This window comes from Quercus lobata, chromosome 2 (assembly GCF_001633185.2).
Source record: "Quercus lobata isolate SW786 chromosome 2, ValleyOak3.0 Primary Assembly, whole genome shotgun sequence".
NCBI classification, from domain to species: domain Eukaryota; kingdom Viridiplantae; phylum Streptophyta; class Magnoliopsida; order Fagales; family Fagaceae; genus Quercus; species Quercus lobata.
The window spans coordinates 65,453,862-65,475,876 of record NC_044905.1 but is presented as its reverse complement, the minus strand read 5'-3'; the positions used below and the strand labels follow the sequence as shown (position 1 = coordinate 65,475,876).

General features: G+C 35.7%; 1 pseudogene; it reads right to left on the bottom strand.

The window, feature by feature from the left end:
- Positions 1-933: 933 nt before the first annotated feature.
- On the bottom strand, positions 934-18,930 carry LOC115968502 (annotated as a pseudogene).
- Positions 18,931-22,015: the final 3,085 nt, after the last annotated feature.

The following is a 22,015-nucleotide window of genomic DNA, read 5'->3' as shown; positions in this document are numbered from 1 at the left end:
CAATCGGCTAAGTCAATTTGGGTTTAATAACTATGCTCACAAGTCATAACCCATTGTCTTCTCTTCACTTATGAACCCTTTTTTTCCCCATTACTTCATAGAATGAATTTGACCTATTCTCATTTCAATTCTTTAGGGTTTTTTATTTTTAGCATATTTTACTTTTCAAAATTACATCATTTTAAAAGACTTAACAATTTAGACAAAGAGCCTATATTGAAAACCAGTCAAAATTTAAAGGAACGAATTGATAACATATAAATAAATAAATAAATAAATAAATAAGGTGTAACTTATAATTTAACCTTTATTTTTTAAGAAATGTTATGTTCATAACACTTTCAAAACAAATTTTAATTGACAAATTGTTATTTATTGTTATTGATGAGCAAAACAAGTAATTTCAATAATGAGTTTAAATCAGAACTAATAACAACTTAATTATGATTTAAGATTTGTTGTGAAAGTATGATAAAAATGTTATGAATATAACCTTTATCTTCTTTTTAAAGCTTTAGTACAGAGTTTTGATTGAATCCATATATTGGTGCACGTAATTGATCACAGCCCCATAGTAATGCATTCATCAAGATATCTCCATATATTATTGCTGAGAAGATATCAAATGGAGTTTAATACTACAAATCAAATTATTTCTTTTATAAAGCAAAAATACACAAATATTGCCGAACGGTTTCGTTTTTTCAACTCCTGCGTGTTGCAGTCACCAGTACATGTAGCATAACCTTGTACAGCTGTACCCCCTCCCCTCTCTTTCCCCTCTATTTCTTATTTCTCTAACCAACCAAAAACTAGAAACAAGAAACAAAAATCACAGCACAATGCTCCTCAAAACTATTTTGTCAATTGGAAAATGGGGAATACCATTCAACTATAAATAAATAAATATTAATATATTAAAAATAAATAATAATAAAAAACTTACAACACGCTATTTGTGATTTCTTTACTATTACTCATTCAGTACATGGTTAATTCATAAGCCTTGGAGACTTCAGGGAATAAACACTCCTCACAAATCCTTTACCGAATTGACCAACAGATTTTAATACATCAACTGGATCTTCTCCTTCTTCTCGACCCCGTTTCTAGAATAATATATAAATTCAGGGCAGAAGATTCAAGTTAATAAGATCAGTACACTACACATTGCATCTCATCAAGTTTCTCATCAGAACTTAGGAAAGATATTGTGAGGGATTTCACAATTTGCTCCAATACCAATGGGCTTGGTCTGCGATTGAATGCTATAAAAGATATTTGTCCCCTCATCCTTCACCAATTGGTGGTTGGATAGATTGGTAAGGCACACGGTCTGACAAGTGGTATCAGGACCAAGGTCATAGGTTCAAGTTATTGGAGCCGCATTGTGAGGGAGGGATTGTGAGGGATTTCACAATTTGCTCCAATACCAATGGGCTTGGTTTGCGATCGAATGCTATAAAAGATATGTGCCCCCTCATCCTTCACCAATTAGTGGTTGGATGGATTGGTAAGGCACACGGTCTGACAAGTGGTATCAGGGCCAAGGTCATAGGTTCAAGTCATTGGAGCCGCATTGTGAGGGAGGGATTGTGAGGGATTTCACAATTTGCTCCAATACCAATGGGCTTGGTTTGCGATCGAATGCTATAAAAGATATGTGCCCCCTCATCCTTCACCAATTGGTGGTTGGATGGATTGGTAAAGCACACGGTCTGACAAGTGGTATCAGGGCCAATGTCATAGGTTCAAGTCATTGGAGCCGCATTGTGAGGGAGGGATTGTGAGGGATTTCACAATTTGCTCCAATACCAATGGGCTTGGTTTGCGATCGAATGCTATAAAAGATATGTGCCCCCTCATCCTTCACCAATTAGTGGTTGGATGGATTGGTAAGGCACACGGTCTGACAAGTGGTATCAGGACCAAGGTCATAGGTTCAAGTTATTGGAGCCGCATTGTGAGGGAGGGATTGTGAGGGATTTCACAATTTGCTCCAATACCAATGGGCTTGGTTTGCGATCGAATGCTATAAAAGATATGTGCCCCCTCATCCTTCACCAATTAGTGGTTGGATGGATTGGTAAGGCACACGGTCTGACAAGTGGTATCAGGGCCAAGGTCATAGGTTCAAGTCATTGGAGCCGCATTGTGAGGGAGGGATTGTGAGGGATTTCACAATTTGCTCCAATACCAATGGGCTTGGTTTGCGATCGAATGCTATAAAAGATATGTGCCCCCTCATCCTTCACCAATTGGTGATTACATGGATTGGTAAGGCACACAGTCGAATGCTATAAAAGATATGTGCCCCCTCATAGACCTTGAACATGTTGGAAAATTCTTTCTGCATGAGTCAAAAGAAAATGTAATGTAAATAATAAGGAGAGCAATGATTTCAAGATTAACATCAAACCAGTGAAAATGCTTGCCTCTAAATCTCCAACAAAGAACCTCAGTGGATCAAAGTTCACCAATAGCTTATTTTTCAGTTCCTGTAAGCTACCCTAGAAGTCTCCAGGCGACATGAAGGGTTGGAAAACCTTGCTAGCATTCCCCCGAGCCACATGCTTCCCTGCTCAGGATATGCATGTTATGGAACTCAATTTACTAAAAAGTTCAGCAATGCTAGTGAAAAAGGCTGCAGAAGTTTACCTTGGTTTAGCTCAGAAGGAAAGAGAAGACGTTGGGGGTATGGTAATTTGTCCCTGTGGAGAAGAATGACAGCATCATAGTTGTTCAAAGGAGTTCGGAGAAGGCACTGCAAGAAAAAAATGATGCTGTAAGCCTGTAACAACTCATGTACATAGAAATCAAAAAATTAAAAAACCATAATCCTCTAAAACCTGACAAATGTTTCAGACTCACCTCCCATTTATAGGAATCAATCTGATCCTGCAAGATGAGTTTGTTCAACAAGTTTGCACTGCTTCTAGCATAAGCCACCAACCTTTTAAGTTCCTTTTGAGTAAAAGAGTTTCCATGTGTCAATATAGAATAGGACACAATCCATACTAAATCTAACACTATTTGCACATACAAAAACAAGAACTGGATGCAGGCAAATAGATGTTGAGAGTGTCTCCACTGAGCAAAATCTAGATGATACCAAAGAATTTCTTCTTGGCTAAGTCAATGTTTGCAGGAAAGCTACCAAGATACTCTCACAATACAACTCGCAAGAAATGTTTTAATGGAAAAGGAATATCCATTGGAAAGGTAACAATATTGTCAAATAAGCGCAAGCAAATTGAATTTAAAGGAACTACCAACCGATGCCATAAATTAGCAAGCACGAACATATGAGAAGATGCTTCAGCTTTTAAACAATTAGGCAACCAAGTTGAATTTAAAGGAACTACCAACTGATACGTTTGGAGAGAATCTGGTCCAAGCCTTAGATGCCTTGTCATAAGCTGTAGCCAGGAACATTGCTGCATTTACATTTTGTTTGTTTTCTTCGTAACCTTTTCTAGTCAACATAAAGTTATTCTGAAAAAATGATAATGGACATCCAGTGAAAAATAAGATCACAAATTTAAGTAAGAATGAACCAAAATTATTGTATACTATTCAATAATAATTCACTCAATACAGTGTGATGTCGGTGGCTTGATTATCCTAATCAATGAATGTTTGGAGTGGCGTGCAAGACTTGAATTCTATTTCAAGTAGGATTCTATTTCCTATTTCAAGTGCATCTATATTTCCTAATTGTAATAGACTAGGATTCATAGCAATTTTGGTGCAAAGCAATCACTACTAGCCGACTATCTCTATGCATAAATAGGACATAGGTGTTGCGGCAATTGAGAGAGAGGAAGAGATGAGAGGGTGTGAGAAAAGAGGCTCTCTCTTGGTTTGGTTCTTTGATATTTGTGGGTTACAATTTGGAATAATGAGAGAGGTTTGTTGCCGCTTGGTTTCGGTTTTGTGGTTTGAAGATTTGCTCTTTCTTGGTGTGTTACAACTTTTGGATTTGATTTATAGCTCTCTCTTTGGTTTGTGTGCAATTTGTATTTGGTATTTGTGAACCTTTGGTTCTTTGTTTTGTATTTATGAGAGAGAGCTATTTGGGTGTATTTGGGATTTGGATTTGTGAGAGTGCCTCTACACCAATTTGTATTATCCCAAATTTGATATAGTAAAATTCGTTTGTTGTCATCTGTGGATGTAGGCTATTGCCGAACCACATAAATCTTAGTGTTTTGTCTATTTTCTTTTGGATTAATTTTCTTCGTTCCTATTGATTAGTTTTGAGATCTTTCTCAAGCCTAAAATATTTTCACAATAAATTTTGATAAGTTGAGCTTCCACTATTTTACAACAAACTGGTATCAGAGCCAAGGTTCGCTACCTAGGCATTTGGATTTGTTCTCTTTGGAGATTTTGGTGATTGGTTCGTGGATCTGATTATTGGGGAGAAAGATATCAAGTGATTCCTCTACAAAATCTTCGGCAGATTCTTCTGAAAGATCTTTGTCAGAGTCTTCTGCAAAACCTTTGGCGGTTAGGACAATGGTTTCTAATGCCTAATTTGAAGTAGAGAAATTTGATGGAATGAATAACTTTGGCATGTGGCAATGCGAAGTTATGGCTGTCTTGGTCCTTTGGATATTAATTTGGAAGACAAACTTGAAGGGATGTTAGACAAGGATTGGGAAAAGATTAATAGACAAGCTTGTGGCACCATTTGTTTGTTTTTGGCCAAGAATCAAAAGTATTTTGTTATGAGGGAGACGAATGCTAAAGTGCTTTGGAAGAAATTAGAGGACAAGTATATGACCAAGAGTGTGGAGAATCGTCTCTACTTGAAGAAGAAGCTCTTTCGTTTCCAATATTGTGCAGGTATTTCTATGTCTGAACACTTGAATGATTACAATAAAATACTTGTTGATTTGCAAAATTTGGAAGTTGATAGTAGCAGTGAGTATAAAGCTCTCTTGTTATTGAATTCATTGCCTGATACTTATGATCATCTAATTACTACTCTTTTGTACGGAAAAGATAAAATTAAGTTTGATGATGTGTCCAATGCTTTGACTAATAATGAGTATCGTATGAAAGATAAGCAAGCTCAAAGGGACACGATGATTGAGGCTTTGATTGTTAAGGGCATGTCTAATGATAAGAAACTCAAGAAAGATGAGTGTGCCTATTGTCACAAAAAGGGGCATTGGAAGAAAGATTGTCCTTTGTTGCAAAACAAAGACGAGAAGGATTCTAATGCAAATGTAGCACATGATTGTGATGAGGATTCTGATTTTGCATTGACTAGTTCATCATTTGTTTGCCATTCAAATGAATGGGTTTTGGATTTAGCTTGCACCTTCCATATGTGTACGAAAAAGGAATGGTTTTACAACCTAGAAGAGTTGGAACTTGGTTCAGTCGTCATGGGTAATGATCAAACTTGTGAGACTTTGGAGAAAGGTAAAATCAAGCTAAAATTGCATGATGGAACAATTCGTTTTCTGAATAAGGTTCGATATGTACCTAAATTGAAAAGGAATCTCATCTCAGTTGGTTTATTAGAATCCAAGGGTTTCAAGATTACTATGGAGAATGGTACTTTGAAGGTACAACATAGTGCTTTGGTAGTGATGATGACCACACGTTGTAGGAACATGTATTTTCTCAAAGGGAGTACTGTTTTAGGTGGAGTAGCAATTGGGTAGGTTACTTCAGGCACTATTAGACATTTGGAGCATGCCAATGATAATACTTTGTTTGAGAGTGTCAAGAACTACAAATTTGAAGTTTGTGAGCCTCGTGCTTTGGAGAAGCAAACAAAGGTCAAGTTTGGTACAATGGTTCATCATACTATGGGTTTGCTTGATTATGTACATAGTGATATATGGGAGCCTATTAAGGAGACTTCTTTTGGAGATAGGAATCACGGTGTTATTTTTGGTGGTGACATGGTGATTAAGCATTTGCACAAGTTCAAGTGTTGCTTGGACTTGTTCGGTATTTGCAAATTGAATTAGCCCGTTGTAATACCCCAATTTTTGTTTTTATGATTATCACTATACCTTGTCAATCTTATTATAGAGTTGAGGTAGTATATGTGTGTGCACAGTAAGATGGGAGTAGACAATTTTTGTGGTGCTACAAATAGGTGAGAAATTAAAATTTTAGTGCATACAATTTGGTGCAGCAATTAAAATGATAAATAAAAAGGATGAAGATGTTTTATGGGCTTCTTGGAGACTAAAGAGATAAGCTCAAGAGGATTTTAAAGTCCAGCCCATTTTCCACCAAGCCCACATCAGATTAAAATATATAGTGGATGAAAAGATAAATTAGGGTTTCATCACTAAGGAGGCTAAGAGGTATTTTTTCCGTGGAGTTAATTGAAGAGGCAGCTGATTGTTTCAGGTATGATTTTTCATCCATTAGAAACAAAGAATTAAAGGATTAAAATTTTATCTTAGAAACATTGGCGATATGTAGAATTGTTTCTAAGAGATATCTTTTCCTAAAAGTTGGTCCTTGAATCCTAGATTGAGCCACGGAATTTCTAGAATCCGTAATTTTGGCTAAATCCTCTTCGGTTTTGCATGTACAAATTATATATATTGCCATCAAGTCTTCTATTAGATTTGTGTATATTAGGTCCTACTAGATTTTCCACGTTTTCCTTGATTATATCACTAGTTTAGGATTGACCCTAAAGAGAAGGTGGCGGTCAATCATAACATGAAGTCTTGTAGTTGGTTAAATTTGATATTTGATATACTGGATGATTGTTTTAGAATAAACTAATAGATATATTCAGATTTGATGTTTCTACGTGTGGGAACTAGTTTTGCCTATATTATGACTCTAGGAAAAAAAATTAAAAAATAAAATAAAATAGAAAGAGAAGGTTGTGGAGTATTATAGTGTTTTAGGAAGTAGTTTATGATCATGAAATTTCTTGCTTATTGATTAAAGTAATTTTCTGTTTAGAGCTTACGGAAGACTAAAAGTGCTCAGTTGTGTTCGAATATATTAGCAAGAGAGGTAAGTAATTATGCATAATATGCAAAAGTTTTATTCTTTAGGTTCTTAGAAGTCAAAAGTTTTCAAAAGTTATGTTTCTTCTAAAGTTTATCGAAAGCATTATTTTTATATCATTGAAAGAGAAACTTCAACTTTTAGACAATGTTTTAAAGAGAAACTTCGGATTTTAAATGACGTTTTGAATGTCCCAATCTCTTTTAAAGGATGATTTATAAACTAAACTATTTTCTAAAAATAATTAAGTTTCAAAGTAAGTTTTCTAAAAAGGTTCTTGTTCTTTAAATTTGTTAAAACCAAGTGATTTTAGTCCTATTCCTATTCTCCAAATGGGTATTTGAAATGTTTCTTTTAGCAAATTAAATTTTCAGATTTACTCAAGAATTGTAATATATTTATATAAACTCCTCAGTTTCTATTCGTTCCCCAAGAGAGTCAAGCATCCTTTGATTTATGTTCTATTCGATATTGTGATCTTTGATATGCCTCTATATTTGAAAAGAAATTGTTAATATCAAGTAAATGATTATATTTTGTATAAACTTTGCTTTGTGATATGTGACTCAAAATAAGTGTTTTTAGAATTGATCAGATATATCAGATATATGTGTAAATCCGCTCGCAGGATTGTATGTGAGAATATGTGTTGATCCCTCACCAGCAGGGGTTAGATGTTGGTATCCACTCACAGGATTGTATGTGAGATTATGTGATGTGTATATGTGAAACTGTGCTCTGATCAATTATATGTATGTGATTTCAAATGACTTTAAGATGTGACTACATATGTATTAAGTGATTCATTATATGTTTTGGAATAATTATTTTTGATATCATTGAATGAGTTGTGAAAAAAAATCAAAATATTCGTGCTTTGCTTGACTTTATTCCGTTGTGTATTCTGTATAATTACTTACTGGATGTGTGGCTCACCCCATCAATTACAATTTTTCAGATTAAAGTTTAGTTGGGTAACAGAACCTTTGGATTGCTTCGTAAGGTGCAAGGTAGAGTGTGGGAGTTTTAGGCGAAGTCAATAATACTGGAAGTCTTAAAAGATTATTAGTTATTTATTTTTTTTGTTATTCCGCTTTAGATTTCACTGTATTTTGGAGATTATTCTAAATTTGTGGAGTTTGGATTTTGTAAGAGGTTTTATTTAAGAGTATTGTTTCTTTGGAGTTTTTAATTTATTTTGGATTAATTATGTTTATGGAGTTATATAAGTTTAGTAGTTTGGTCATGCATCTAAATTCATGTTCCATGGATTTGGGTCGTGACACCCGTAGGGGCTTTTGGTGGTGGTGACGGAGAAGTTTCGTTTGTGTTGATATGCACTTTGTTTTGGACTCTTATTTTTATTTGGCACCATCTTTGGGTGCATTTGGCGTCCATTGGCGTATTTGGAAGTTGTTTTGGATAGTTTGCATTTTTTTTTTGTTAGGTTCTAATTTGATTGAGCGCTTTGCATTTATGGTTTGAGAGATGTCTTGTCATGGTGGAGACTTGTTAAGGATTCGTATTTGGTGGTCTGCAAATGTTGTTTATGAGGTTTGATTGGATTCAAGCCAAGGTGGAGATTTGTGATATCGATGGCTTGATTATCCTAATCCATGAATGTTTTGGAGTGGCATGCAAGACTAGAATTCTATTTCAAGTAGGATTCTATTTCCTATTTCAAGTGCATCTATATTTCCTAATTGTAATAGACTAGGATTCATAGCATTTTGGTGCGAAGCAATCACTACTAGCCGACTATCTCTATGTATAAATAGGACATAGGTGTTGCAGCAATTGAGAGAGAGAAAGAGATGAGAGGGTGTGAGAAAAAGAGGCTCTCTCTTGGTTTGGTTCTTTGATATTTGTGGTTTGCAATTTGGAATAGTGAGAGAGGTTTGTTGCTGCTTGGTTTCGGTTCTGCGGTTTGAAGATTTGCTCTTTTTTGGTGTGTTACAACTTTTGGATTTGATTTGTAGCTCTCTCTTTGGTTTGTGCGCAATTCGTATTTGGTATTTGTGAATCTTTGGTTCTTTGTTTTGTATTTGTGAGAGAGAGCTATTTGGGTGAATTTGGGATTTGGGTTTGTGAGAGTGCCTCTACACCAATTTGTATTATCCCAAATTTGATATAGTGAAATTCGTTCGTCGTCATCCGTGGATGTAGGCTATTGCTGAACCACGTAAATCTTGGTGTTTTGTGTCTATTTTCTTTTGGATTAATATTCTTTGTTCCTATTGATTAGTTTTGAGATCTTTCTCAAGTCTAAAATATTTTCACAATCAATCTTGGTAATTTGAGCTTCCACTATTTTACAACATACAAAACTTACGCTTATCTCTTCCTCGTCTTTTGGGCTCAAATCTTCGTTTATGTCAACAACCAAAGCAGAAAAGGTCCAGTCATATTCTGATTGTAATCGGAGGAACCTATTAATGATGTTGGAATGCATATGACAGAACACCATCAGGCCCAAGGAGACTAACTAGTTTGTAGATATAATAGTCCGAGCAACCCATATATTAAATAAGCCCACATATGGAGCCATCATAGTTTATATTAACCAAAATTGGATTCAGAAGAATTAGTAGCTGTTTCTAATTCAATAGAGTTACACGTTATAAAGTCTTGGAAGAAAGGTTTCTTGAAAATCTATTTCTTCGTAATGTTTTAAGTTAATATCTATGATTTAAGATGCAAAATCAAGCATGTAATTTACATAGTTACTAATTAGTTAAAATTCCTTATACGCAGGAACAGATAAACCATCCTTAAAAATCCAGTGATGCGAGAGCAAGGAGCATTAAATGGCAAAGGTTTTAAAAAGAGATGGCGACCAAAAGCTCGACTGCCTCTTCTACCAAGCAAGATGAAAATAGATGCCAGGCAGATAACAAAAGGAAGTTATTCAGAGTTGGTGGTTGAACCAGGAAGATAATTTAGCAGGCAAAAATAAAAGCTCACCAAACTACAGGTCCATATAGCGGATAACGACCCTGTAATCCATTAATCATGCTAGAATGCTGACTGCGAACAAAAAGTTCTTTGTCTATAGAGCTGACCCACTTAAATTGGTCACTTCCATCTGCAAATTAATTGGTTTAATCAAGTCAACATCATAAAAGTCTGACAAGCAGACCCATATATATGTAGTCATATGTTAGACTTAGAGTTCTTACCTTCCCTTTTCAACAAACTCAGGCCCCTCTCATGCCAAATTTTAAGACGAAATACATATCCAGACATGAAAACATCAACATCATCCTCAGTAGCAGTACATGTCATCCCCCAAGAATTCTGGAGACTGCCATAGTAGTATCATTAGATAAAACCTTTCAAAAAGAAAATAGCCATTGTTGTGAATATAGAACCCCAGCATGACCTACCTCTCTCCAATTTTAAGAAGGAAAGCAGTTTTAGTTTTCTCAATCGCTATATCATCCATTGGCCAGTTCCCAGAGCCTTCCAACTGGATCAGAGAAAATTATAACTTTCAGAAATTAAATAACAAGAATAAATAAAGAAATCAAGACAGATAAACAAGATATCATGCCTGAATCATAACTTCCAGAGGCTGAATGCAGGATGGCATGAGCTTTTGTAGCCTTGGAACATCACCCTTGTCAATAGCCAGTGGATGAGGTTCGGGAGGGAAGACAGAAGTGAACCTGAAAGCTGCAATTTATGATAAGTGCACAAGACAATAATTCTTGGTTGAGGAGGGTTAATTGGCTATAAAAGATAAGCCAAATCAAGAATTTTCCTTAATTACAAAATAAACTCTGTATAAGAACAATCCAAACCCAAATTCTCGATAGAGTTTTATGAGCTAAGCTACCATTATAACTTCTATAAGCAACAAAAAAATCTTTTAAACAAAGATAACAAAACATGAACAGAGATTTCCAGCTATGAAAAGATACCTGGATCCAAGGGCTGCACACTAGATACCTTCAATGGGATGTCTTGGATAAGACGCAGGCGCTTTGATAAAACTTCAAGTGCCTCAAGCAAGCTTCCAGAAAATGATATAGGATCTAATAAAATTATCACTTTCTTATTACAAAGCATTGAGCAATTCCAAGAGAAAAGAACAATAAAAAGAATTGGCAAAATTTAAAAATACTCAGTGGCCAATTCATTACCACGAACACCATGAAGTAGAGAGAAATCAAGTTGATCCACAATATGCACAATATTCTCCTTTGATAAAGAAAGATGCCGCAAAAGTATATATTCAGCAATTCTTTTCAAAATGAGATGTCTATTCCAGTGCTCACATTCCCATACTACGAAAAATGGGGGAAAAAAACCATCAGGTTTATCATCTTGACACTTGATCTTAGCCAAATGGGTAAAAAGCATGCAAAACCTCCAGAATCAACTAAACTTGATTACCAGCAGCCAAAAGAAGCATGAAGGAATACCTCACCTGTGCTTTCTGCAATTGTACCATCTTTAAATCTCCTAAGCTCAGCCTTCTCCCCCCAAAACTTTCGGAATTTGAGGGCCTAAGGCAAATCCACCCACCCCCCCACACACACACAACAAAAAAAAAAAAAAAAAAAAAAAAATCTAAAAGAGAAAACCCAAATACCTCCTCCTTATTTTCAGCATTTGGGCCAATATCAACAACCCTGAAAGCATTCTCCATAGAGCTCACTGAAACTCCAACAAGCAATGGCTCTCTATCTAATATTGAAAAGCCCTGGAGTGATAAGCTGATTAGAAGATGTCGATCCAAAACAAAAGCAAACTGGAATGGGAAGTTGAAGTTAAAATTAGATTCCATACATTCTCTATACTGCATTCTGACAATGTGTTTCTCCAGGTAACACGAATCAACTTTGCTTTATTATTCAACCCCTGATTCAGAAGACTCTGCACGTTCTGCTCATATAGTTTCCAACATTCATCATCCAAGCAAAATCCCGATGTATGAACCTCACTTTTCCCCTTTAAGTCCAATCTGAATAAGCAAAAGTGTAAAAGAAAAGGGCAATGGAGATATAATGTAGCTTAAAAAATTCCAAGCAATAAATCACAACAAAATCCAATGAATGCAATGACTATTAACAAGAATAGATTGTGCAAAACATTAAAGTTGTAGACATGTAGACCAGAGACTTTCTAGAACTACCAGTCCAAAATCACATGCATGGAAAATGTGCCTAGATTGAGAAGTCATAACCATACTATACTAATTTTTTATTGGGGGAGGGGGGAAGTAATCTACTACAATATAAATGCCCCAACATTATCCATATCCACTACCAACCTGCCTAAATTTTCAAAAATTGAAGGCATTAATAAAAAAATTTATTGAAGAAAGAAACAAGTGGAAGATCAAAGAAAAATTTTCTTGACTTAACTAAATTTTAAGGAGAAATAAACCATAATTTGAAAATTTGAAAATCTACACTGTAGTTGACTCCATAACCCTATGTGGGGGAAAAAAAAACCCAACTAAACCAACAAATGTGAACAATTTAAGCTGAGATTAAAAGGCAGCACCCTATTTGACCATCACCTTAACAAAACACAGACATTCGCTTAAAGTTCAAATGTTGGGCAGTCATTTCTTAGGATGAGGGCCATCTGATCTTCTAGCTTCTGTTGGGGTTATTTTTTACTCCAATATAAAGATAATGACTGTAGAGCAGGTTTAATAAGCTCAAGTTAGATTCCCAAAGAAAGTCATAATCTTTGTTAACTCCTCAATTGACATGCCTTTTTTAACTACTATTAATGGTATTTTAGGTCTTCTTCTACCTTCTTCTTCTTCTTCTTTTTTTTTTTTTTGACATTGACTTGATCCAATCTCTTTCTAGTGCATTAATCATGTTAGGACATATGTGATTCACTTGTTAGGAACATATGTCACTATTTTATGTAATTGGCTAATTCTTTGACAAAACATGCTTTACTTGTAATTGGGTAGATCTAGGATGTGTTTAATACTTCAAGAAACATGTTGTTCAAGTCTAGTATTAATGCCATAAAGATTGGACCAAGAAACAAGTGAAGAAAAGCTGTTCACTAAAGCTGAACAGATAGCTTGACACCTACGGACAGATAGCTCGACAACTGCTCGACAGATAGCTATCGAGGTACTTATCGAGGTATCTATCGAGGTTACGGGAATTCAGATTTTCACATCTGATTTTCGACCTATGCTTATGTATTTGTGTAAGGTTTCTTTTCTCACAACCTTAGACATATATAAGGCTTATTTTAGAGGCCGTCACATAATAGAATACAAGGAGAACAAATGCAAAGGGTAACCGATGCCTTATTCTCTCTGAAAGAAGCTACTGCGTCTTTGTGCCTTAAGGTTTTGTAACCAAGTGCTTCTTGATCTTTATTGTTGATGAAGTGAAGAACTTTGCAGCCAACAATCTTCTTCTAATTGGTGATTAAGTCGCATACTGGGATCCGCGCAATTGGTTAGTCACGTACTGGTATTCGTGTATCAAACGGTGGCGTTCATATATTGAAGAGTTCAGAGGTTCTGAAGCGGTAGAAGGTTTCTGCTGTAAGTTCATCTACGAGATTGTAGAGTCTAGGGACAAAGGTTTTGTACTAGATCTGAAACTTCTCTTTACTATAATGGATTGATTTTCGGGAAAATTTCCCCCTAGGTTTTTTACTGTAAAACTAGTTTGTTTTATTGGTTTTCTTAGGTCATCATATCTTGTCTTATTTATTTTTTTGCTGCACGATTTTGACATGATATGGATGTTAGTATGTTTTAACAAGGTTTATTCATAATAAATCTAATTAATAACTTGGATTTGAAACTTGTTAATTCTATAAATTGGGGTCTAAATTTCCTAATAAGTGGTATCAGAGGGGGTACACTCTGATTGGATTAATTTCCTGAGTGTGATCCTTGACCCCTGTTGTCATGGATCGTGAACAATCTCTTTTGATTCCTCTTTTATTTGATGGAACTAATTATGTGTACTAGAAAGTTTGTTTGAAATTTTTTTCCAGGCTCTAGGTGAACAGGTATGGCAAGCTGTTGAAGTCGGGTGGATTAAGCCAAAGGAAGCGCTGGTGAATTGGGATGATGCAACAATCATAGTAGCGAATTTCAACAGTAGGGCTTTAAATGCTTTGTTTTGTGGGGTGATTAATGGGGAATTCAAGAAAATATCATCCACAGAAGTTGCCAAGGAAGCATGGACCATTCTTGAGACCACCTATGAAGGTACCAAGGTAGTAAATATTGTGAAGCTTCAAAGACTCACTAGTAGTTTTGAAGAAATAAGGATGGAGAAGGATGAGACCTTTGATGAGTTCTATGTTAAACTCAAGGATATTATGAATTCTACCTTCAATCTTGAAGAATCTATTGCAGAATCCAAAATTGATAGGAAAATCCTTAGGTCCTTACTTGAAAGATTCCATGCCAAGATCACTGCCATTGAAGAAGTAAAGGATATTGATCAACTTCCTTTGATTGAGCTTGTAGGGAACCTTCAAACCTATGAGATGGGATTAGGTTTAATGGGAAAAGGTGGAAAGAGTAGAAACTTGGCTCTTAAGGGTATAGAGGAAGAGATTGAGGACTCTGAAGATGAAGATGAAGATGATGATGAGGATGAGGATCTAACCTTCATAGCTGATGAGATTATCAAGCTTCTTCAATTTAGAAAAAATGATAAGGGCAAACCTCCATGGAAATCTAAATTCTCAAGGAAGGGCAAGAATGAGAAACCCGTCATCCAATTTCATGAGTGCAAAGGTTTTAGTCATATGAGGATAGAGTGCCCAAACTACCTTATGAAGGAAAAGACCAAGAATTCAAAAGATAAAGGGTTAATTGCTACCTGGAGTGATACTGAGAATGACTCTTCTAATGAGTATGTGGATGAATGTAGTCACGTTATAGCTTTTACTGCCTCAACTGATAAGGTGATTATAGAGAGTGCTAGTGACAATGAGGATTCTTCTGATGATGAAGTACCCAAGAAGATGACCTTTTAGGAAGCCTATGATAAGCTATGCAGTGAATTTATAAAATCTGAAAAGACTTCTCATCTTTGTAGAAAAGAGCTTAATGAGGTAAAAACTGAAAAAGTTAATCTGTTAGTCAAACTAGATGATACTACAAGGTTAGTTGAGACTCTTGTTATGGAGAACGCCTCATTAGAAGAGAAGGTCAAAAATCTTGAGGTAGAGCTTAGTCAAGTTAGGGCTCAAATAGAAAGGATGTCTAGTGCAAAGCTTGATGAGGTATTGAGTGCTTAAAAGCCTAGTTCTGATAAGATTAGCTTAGGATATGCTGTTTCCACTGGCCCCTCCTCTTCCACGGCTTCTGGATCAAGGACTGTCTTTGTGCCCTAATCTGAGAAGGGTGATAAAGGTATGAAATCTAAAACTGATTTGACTAATTCTAAATCCTTTGTTAGACCCCATGTTTGTCACCATTGTGGTGTTTCTGGACACATTTGTCCTAATTGTTTTAAGTTATATCCTCATAAGCAATTATCCAAACGGTCACAGGTTTCCTCTCAAGGACCTACACCTTTGTTTAGAGAGTTATTAAAAACTTGAAGCTTTTTAACTCAATTTTAGGAGAATTCTAATTCTTTTAAGTTTTTTAGTAAACATACTAGGACACGTGCCTTTTCATTTTCACGGCCAAAAACTTGTGTTGTGTGGGTAAGAAAGGAGCCTAAGACTTAATTGTCTTTTCTGTTTGTCCTCTACTTTAATTCTTTCTATCTAAAGTAGGACTATTTGTGCTTGATTTCTTATCTATCTTTGGAATTATGCTTTCATGCATTTGCACCCTTTTATCATGCCTTCATGCATATGCATCTTTCTTTCATGCTTTCATATTGCTTGTCTATTTTTGTTTGGTTATTTAGTTTTTATTTTGTTTTGTTCTCAAAATAAAAATAAAAAGGTAAAATCAGAAAAATACAAAAACAGTGTGTTTGTGTACATTGGTACTTGTGTACCTTGGATGGCCATTGAAACAAAGTTTTCTAAACTTTGTATCTCTTGTAGCTTAGATAAGCACCTCTATGCACAACTAAGTAAGTGAGCTTTGTAGCTCTTGTTTGTGATGAGTAAGATTAAGTTATCTCTTGTACTTAATACTTGTATCATTCTTTTTTACGGGAAGGACTAGAAAATCCTAAGAGAAAGGTATAAATAACCATCTCACCACTATTGCTCGCCAATCATGAAATGACATCTGTATGCTTTGACCTAGCAAAAGTTCAATGTCAATGACATTTGTGTGCTTCAGCATAGCAAAATTGGAATGTCAAAAGCTTAACATAATTGAGTTTTTCTTCTTTATCTCTTATATGCCTATGCAGGATTTGCTTAAAAGAAAACTATGCAAAGAAAAATAAAAAGCTAAAATATCAAAAATACTTTTAAATATGATTGCAAGCGTGTATTCTAGGAGATGTGGGAGTTATAGAATGTACCTCGAAGGTGATAGTCCTCATCAAACTGTTATGATTGTGTGTGAGTTAAAGTGATTTTTTTATATCTCAAATCATCATAACATGTATATACTTATGCAATCTTGCGATATTTTTCATACATAACACGCAATATTCTTTGCTACTCTTGATACATGTGCATGTACAATGTGATTTGGCCATCACAAGGTTTTACATGTGTTAATGTATGCTCACTAAACTATCTTGACTTGTTTTTGAAATATAAAATTGGTTAGACTTGTTTAGTGTGTGTGTGTGTGTTTTGGGAGCTATGTGCATAACATTTTTCTTGTTGAGAGATTTGATTTTCACATGTTTTGCATCCTTCTTTTATCGTCATCCATAGCATCTTGTTTCATTACATTCATGCATTTATATGGATTTCTTGTACCCCCTTGATCATCTTTATGTCTCTCGGGTAAAGCTTTCTAGCTTCTTGTACCCATTGTCAATCATGACAAAAAAGGGGAGAAATTGTGATGTGGTTTTTTTTTTTTTAAAAGATTCTACATGTTAGGGGGAGAAATACATTCCTTTGTAAGGGGGAGTTGTGTTTCATCTTGTTAGGGGGAGTGTTTACCTCCTTTTTCATGTACACCGGTCTTGTGACCATGTTTACATACATTGTGCATATCTTTGAGATATATATATATATATATATATGTTGATGTATGTCTTCTTCACCTACCCCTTCATGTGTTGTTTATTTTCTCCCTTTATGCACATGTTTCTTATACTTGTATGCAATCTATTATTTTTGTTTCACATAAAGATGCCTTGATGAGTTTTGTTTAAAGTGTTTCAGAAATACAGGTTGTCAAAATCTACTTGACATAAACTCTCTTCTTGCAAAGTTTTTCAAGAGTTTGTGTTAGGACAGATTTTATTGTATTCAACAAATGAATATGAGTTGAGTGATTTATGACTTCTCTCATATGTTCAATTGTTTGTTGTGGTTTTGTCACGGATTGCCAAATGGGGAGATTGTTAGGACATATGTGTTTCACATGTTAAGAACATATGCCATGATTTTATGTAATTGGCTTATCCTTTGACAAAACGCACTTTACTTGTATTTGGGTAGATTTAGGATGTCTTTAAATACTTCAAGAACCCTTGTTTCAAGATCAAGTATTGAAGTCTTCAAGTCTGTTCAAGAAAACAAGTTCAGAGTGCAAAATCATTAAAGCTTGACAGTTGGCTCGACAGCTGCATCTATCGAGCTTAAGGAAGCTGTTCTACATTCGATGTGCTCGGCACCTCTCGACAGTTGTGGACAGATAGCTCGACACCTCTCGATAGCTGGTGGATCAATTGAGAAAGCTTTTGTCTCCTTGATAGTTCCTCAATAGCTTCTCGATAGCTGTATCTATCGAGGTTTAAAGCTCGGCACTTGCTCGACACCTGCTATCTATTGAGGTTACGAAAATCAAAATTTTCAAATCTGATTTTTGGGCCAGGCTTTTGTATTTGTGTAGGGTTTCTTTTCTCACAACCCTAGACCTATATAAAGCTTATTTTAGAGGTCGTCACATAAGAGAATACAAGGAGAACATATGCAAAAGGTGACCGATGCCTTATTCTCTCTAAAAGAAGCTACTGCGTCTTTGCGCCTTAGGGTTTTGTAACCAAGTGCTTTTTGATATTCATTGTTGATAAAGTGAAGAACTTTGCAGCCAATAATTTTCTTAGTTGGTGATTGAAGTCACGTACTTGGATCAGCGCAATTGGTTAGTCACGTACTGGGATTCGTGCATCAAAGGATAGCGTTCATATATTGAAGAGTTCAGAAGTTTTGAAGTGGTAGAAGGTTTTTGCTGTAAGTTCATCTACAGGGATTGTAGAGTCTAGGGACAAAGGTTTTGTACTAGATCTAAAACTTCTCTTTATTATAGTGGATTGCTTTTTGGAAAGGTTTTCCCCCAGGTTTTTTGCGGTGAAACTAATTTGTTTCATTAGTTTTCCTGGGTTATCATATCTTGTCTTATTTATTTTTCTGCTGCATGATTTTGACATGATATTGATGTTTGTTTGTTTTAATAAGTTTTGTTCATAATAAATCTAATTAACAACTTGAGTTTAAAACTTGTTAATTCTATCAACCGGGGTTTAAATTTCCCAACAGAGCCACATAGACATCTTCTTTAAGTAGCCCATTCAAGGAAACAGTCTTTACATCCATCTGATAAAGTTTGAACTTCAAATGACATGCTAGGGCTAGAAGAATTCTGATGGACTCCATACGGGCAACTAGGGCAAATGTTTCATCATAGTCTACTCTTTCCATTTGTGTGTATCCTTGAGCTACAATCCAAGCCTTGTTGCGGGTCACATTGCCTTCCTCATCAATCTTATTGCGGAATATCCACTTTGTGTCGATGATGTGCTCAGCCTCCAGTCTAGGTACTAGAGTCCAAACATCATTCCTCTGAAACTGAAGTAGTTCATCATGCATTGCTTTGACCCAAATTTTATCCTAAAGAGCTTCGTCAACTTTCGTGGGTTCAACCTGTGACAAATAACAAGAATAAGACACAAAGTTAGCAACACAATTATCAACTGTACGTTTCCTTAATGTGACTTCATTCATGTTTCCCACAATAAATTTTGGAGGATGATTTAATTTAATCTTGGAGGAAGGTCTTTCTCTTCATGGGATTTAGAATCTGGTGAAGTGGGTATATCTGCAGAATCTTCCATAACACTGGAAGTACTGGGAGTATTTGGAGATGCAGGTTCTTGTTCAACAGTTTCTTGAACTTCCTTAGGCTCAATAGGAAGAGTTACTTTGGGGAATTCCTCAATACCTTTCTCAGAACCGGAATCTGAAGACTCATCAATAACAACATTCACTGTCTCCATTACCTTCATAATTCTTTTGTTGTATACCCCATAAGTCTTGCTTGTGGAGGAGTAACCCAGAAATATACCTTCATCATTCCGGGAGTCAAACTTTCCCACATTCTCTCTATCCTTAAGGATGAAACAAGTACTTCCAAAGATTCTAAAATACTTCGCATTTAGCTTCCTTTCTTTCCATAACTCATATGTAGTCTTCTTGGTACTGGGTTTGAAGTACACCTTATTAACTGTATGACATGCAGTGTTAACGGCTTCTCCCCATAAGTTTCTAGCCATATCTTTGCTGTGCAACATGGCTCTGGCCATCTCCTGAATAACCCTGTTCTTTCTTTCTACTACACCATTCTCTTGAGGAGTAATGAGAACAGAGAATTCTTGAGATATACTTGATCTTGTGCAAAAGGACTCCATATGAGTTCTGAAATTCTTTACCATGGTTACTTCAAATTCGATCAATCTTCAGGCTCTTTTCATTCTACAGTCTTGTGCTCAAGAGCATCAGACTTGGATTGTAGGAGAATGACCCAAGTGTACCTAGTGAAGTCGTCTACCACAACCATGATATAACTCTTACCACCAGGAGACTCGGTTCTAGTTGGACCTATAAGATCCAGATGTAGAAGCTCCAATGGCCTAGATGTAGCTGATGTCTGAGTGCCCGAATATTTAGTTTTCATTTGTTTCCCAAGCTGACATGGTCTACACACCACATTGCTCATTCTACTAAGCTTTGGTATCCCCAAGACTGATTTATGCTTAGATATAATAGAAAGATGTTTGTAACTATCATGTCCCATCAGTTGATGCCATAGATTTTCATTTGGCAAACGAATGCTATTGCACACAATATCAGCATCAGGAACCAATCCATAACAGTTGTCTAAAGTACGAACACCACTTATGAGTTTCTTTCTAGGCTCATCCATGACAAGACACTTTCCCTTTGAGAATAGTATCATGAAGTCTTGATCACATATCTAACTTATGCTCAACAAGTTCACCCTTAGACCTTCTACATATAAAACATTTGCAATGTCCGACAGTCCAGGTAGAGAGCTGATTCCTTTGCCTTTAATCTGTGATTTGCTCTCATCACCAAAAGTGACATTGCCACCTTTCTTAGACTCAAAAACTTTAAAGAGAGATCAGTCTCTAGTCATGTGTCTCGAGCAACTGCTATCAAGGTACCACAAACACGTGTCCATAACTTTAAATGCGGACTTCATCATAAAACACACTTCGTGCTTAGATGACAGATCAGTGGGAATGATACTTTCTCTCATCTGCCTTTTACAAGCTAAGCCTTTAATTTTTACTCTTCTCAGACAAACTCCTTTGCACATTTTCATTCTGAGACAGTCTAGTTTCTTCTTAGTCAAATTAAAATCTTTTCCAATAGTCATCATAAGAGAATTCAAATAACTTTTAGACTTGTATTTTCTGAGACACTCAAACAAATAGAGATTAGAAAAACAAGATGTATTTGAAAACAAAGATCTTTTCAAGCTGGTTACAGCCATGATAACAGGGGTCAATGGATCACACAGCAAAGATTAAAACCTAATTAGAGTGTGCTTGCTCTGATATCACTTGATAGGCCAAAAACGTATTGACCCCTTGTGATAAATTAACCAATTAATTTAGCCAAAAGAAATAATTAAGTTAATTAACATACAAAGCACGTGGTAGCACAAACAAATCACCAATTAAACTAAGTGCAGCGGAAATTAAATTGACACGGTAATTTGTTTACGAATAGGGAAAACCAACACAGCAAAAACCCCACCAGGTGATTTTAAGGTCACTAATCCCAAAAATCCACTATTATCACAACAAGAGGTTATAAGTAAAGAAATCTTAATACCTTATACCAACCTACAGTTGAACCCTTACCCCAATACCCAGTTGGACTTGTTCTGTAGTGACAATCTCTCCTTATAATGCACGACTCCTAATACGTGACTAATTAATTACGCGGATCCCAGTATGCGACTTCAATCACCAACTAGAGAAGGTTGTTGGCTACAAAGTTTTTTAGTTCATCCAGATAATGAAGATTAAGAAGATGCTTGGTCACAAAACCCTACTGTGCACAAACACAGCAAATTCTACACAAGAATGATGAATTAGGGCAAATTCTGTCTCCAATCACAATTTGCTTAAACAAACTTTGCTCAATACTTGTGCAACTTGTGTCACTTTGACGACTCTTAAAATAATCCTTTTATATGTCTAGGGTTGTGAGAAAAGAAAACCTAAACATACAATCACGGATTGGAGTTAAAAAAGGACTGAAACTCTGTTTTTCATAAACCTTGACAGATAGCCATTTGTTGAGTAGCTGTCGAGCCACAGGGCTAGAGCAGCTCTTCAAGCTCGATAGATATTAGCTGTTGAACTAGTTGTCGAGCTTTAATGAACTTACACTTTTCAGCTTGAATCTTAGACAAATTTGCATGGCTTTAACACTTGATCTTGAAACAAGATTTGCTGAAGTATTAAACACATCCTAGATTTACCCAAATACAATTAAAGTGTGTTTTGTCAAAGAATTAGCCAATTACATAAAATAGTGACATATGTTCTTAACAAGTGAACCACATATGTCCTAACACCTAACAATGAGGTAATCCAGGTGATAAATTGGGAGAAAAAATTAATTTTTGTGTTCATATGGA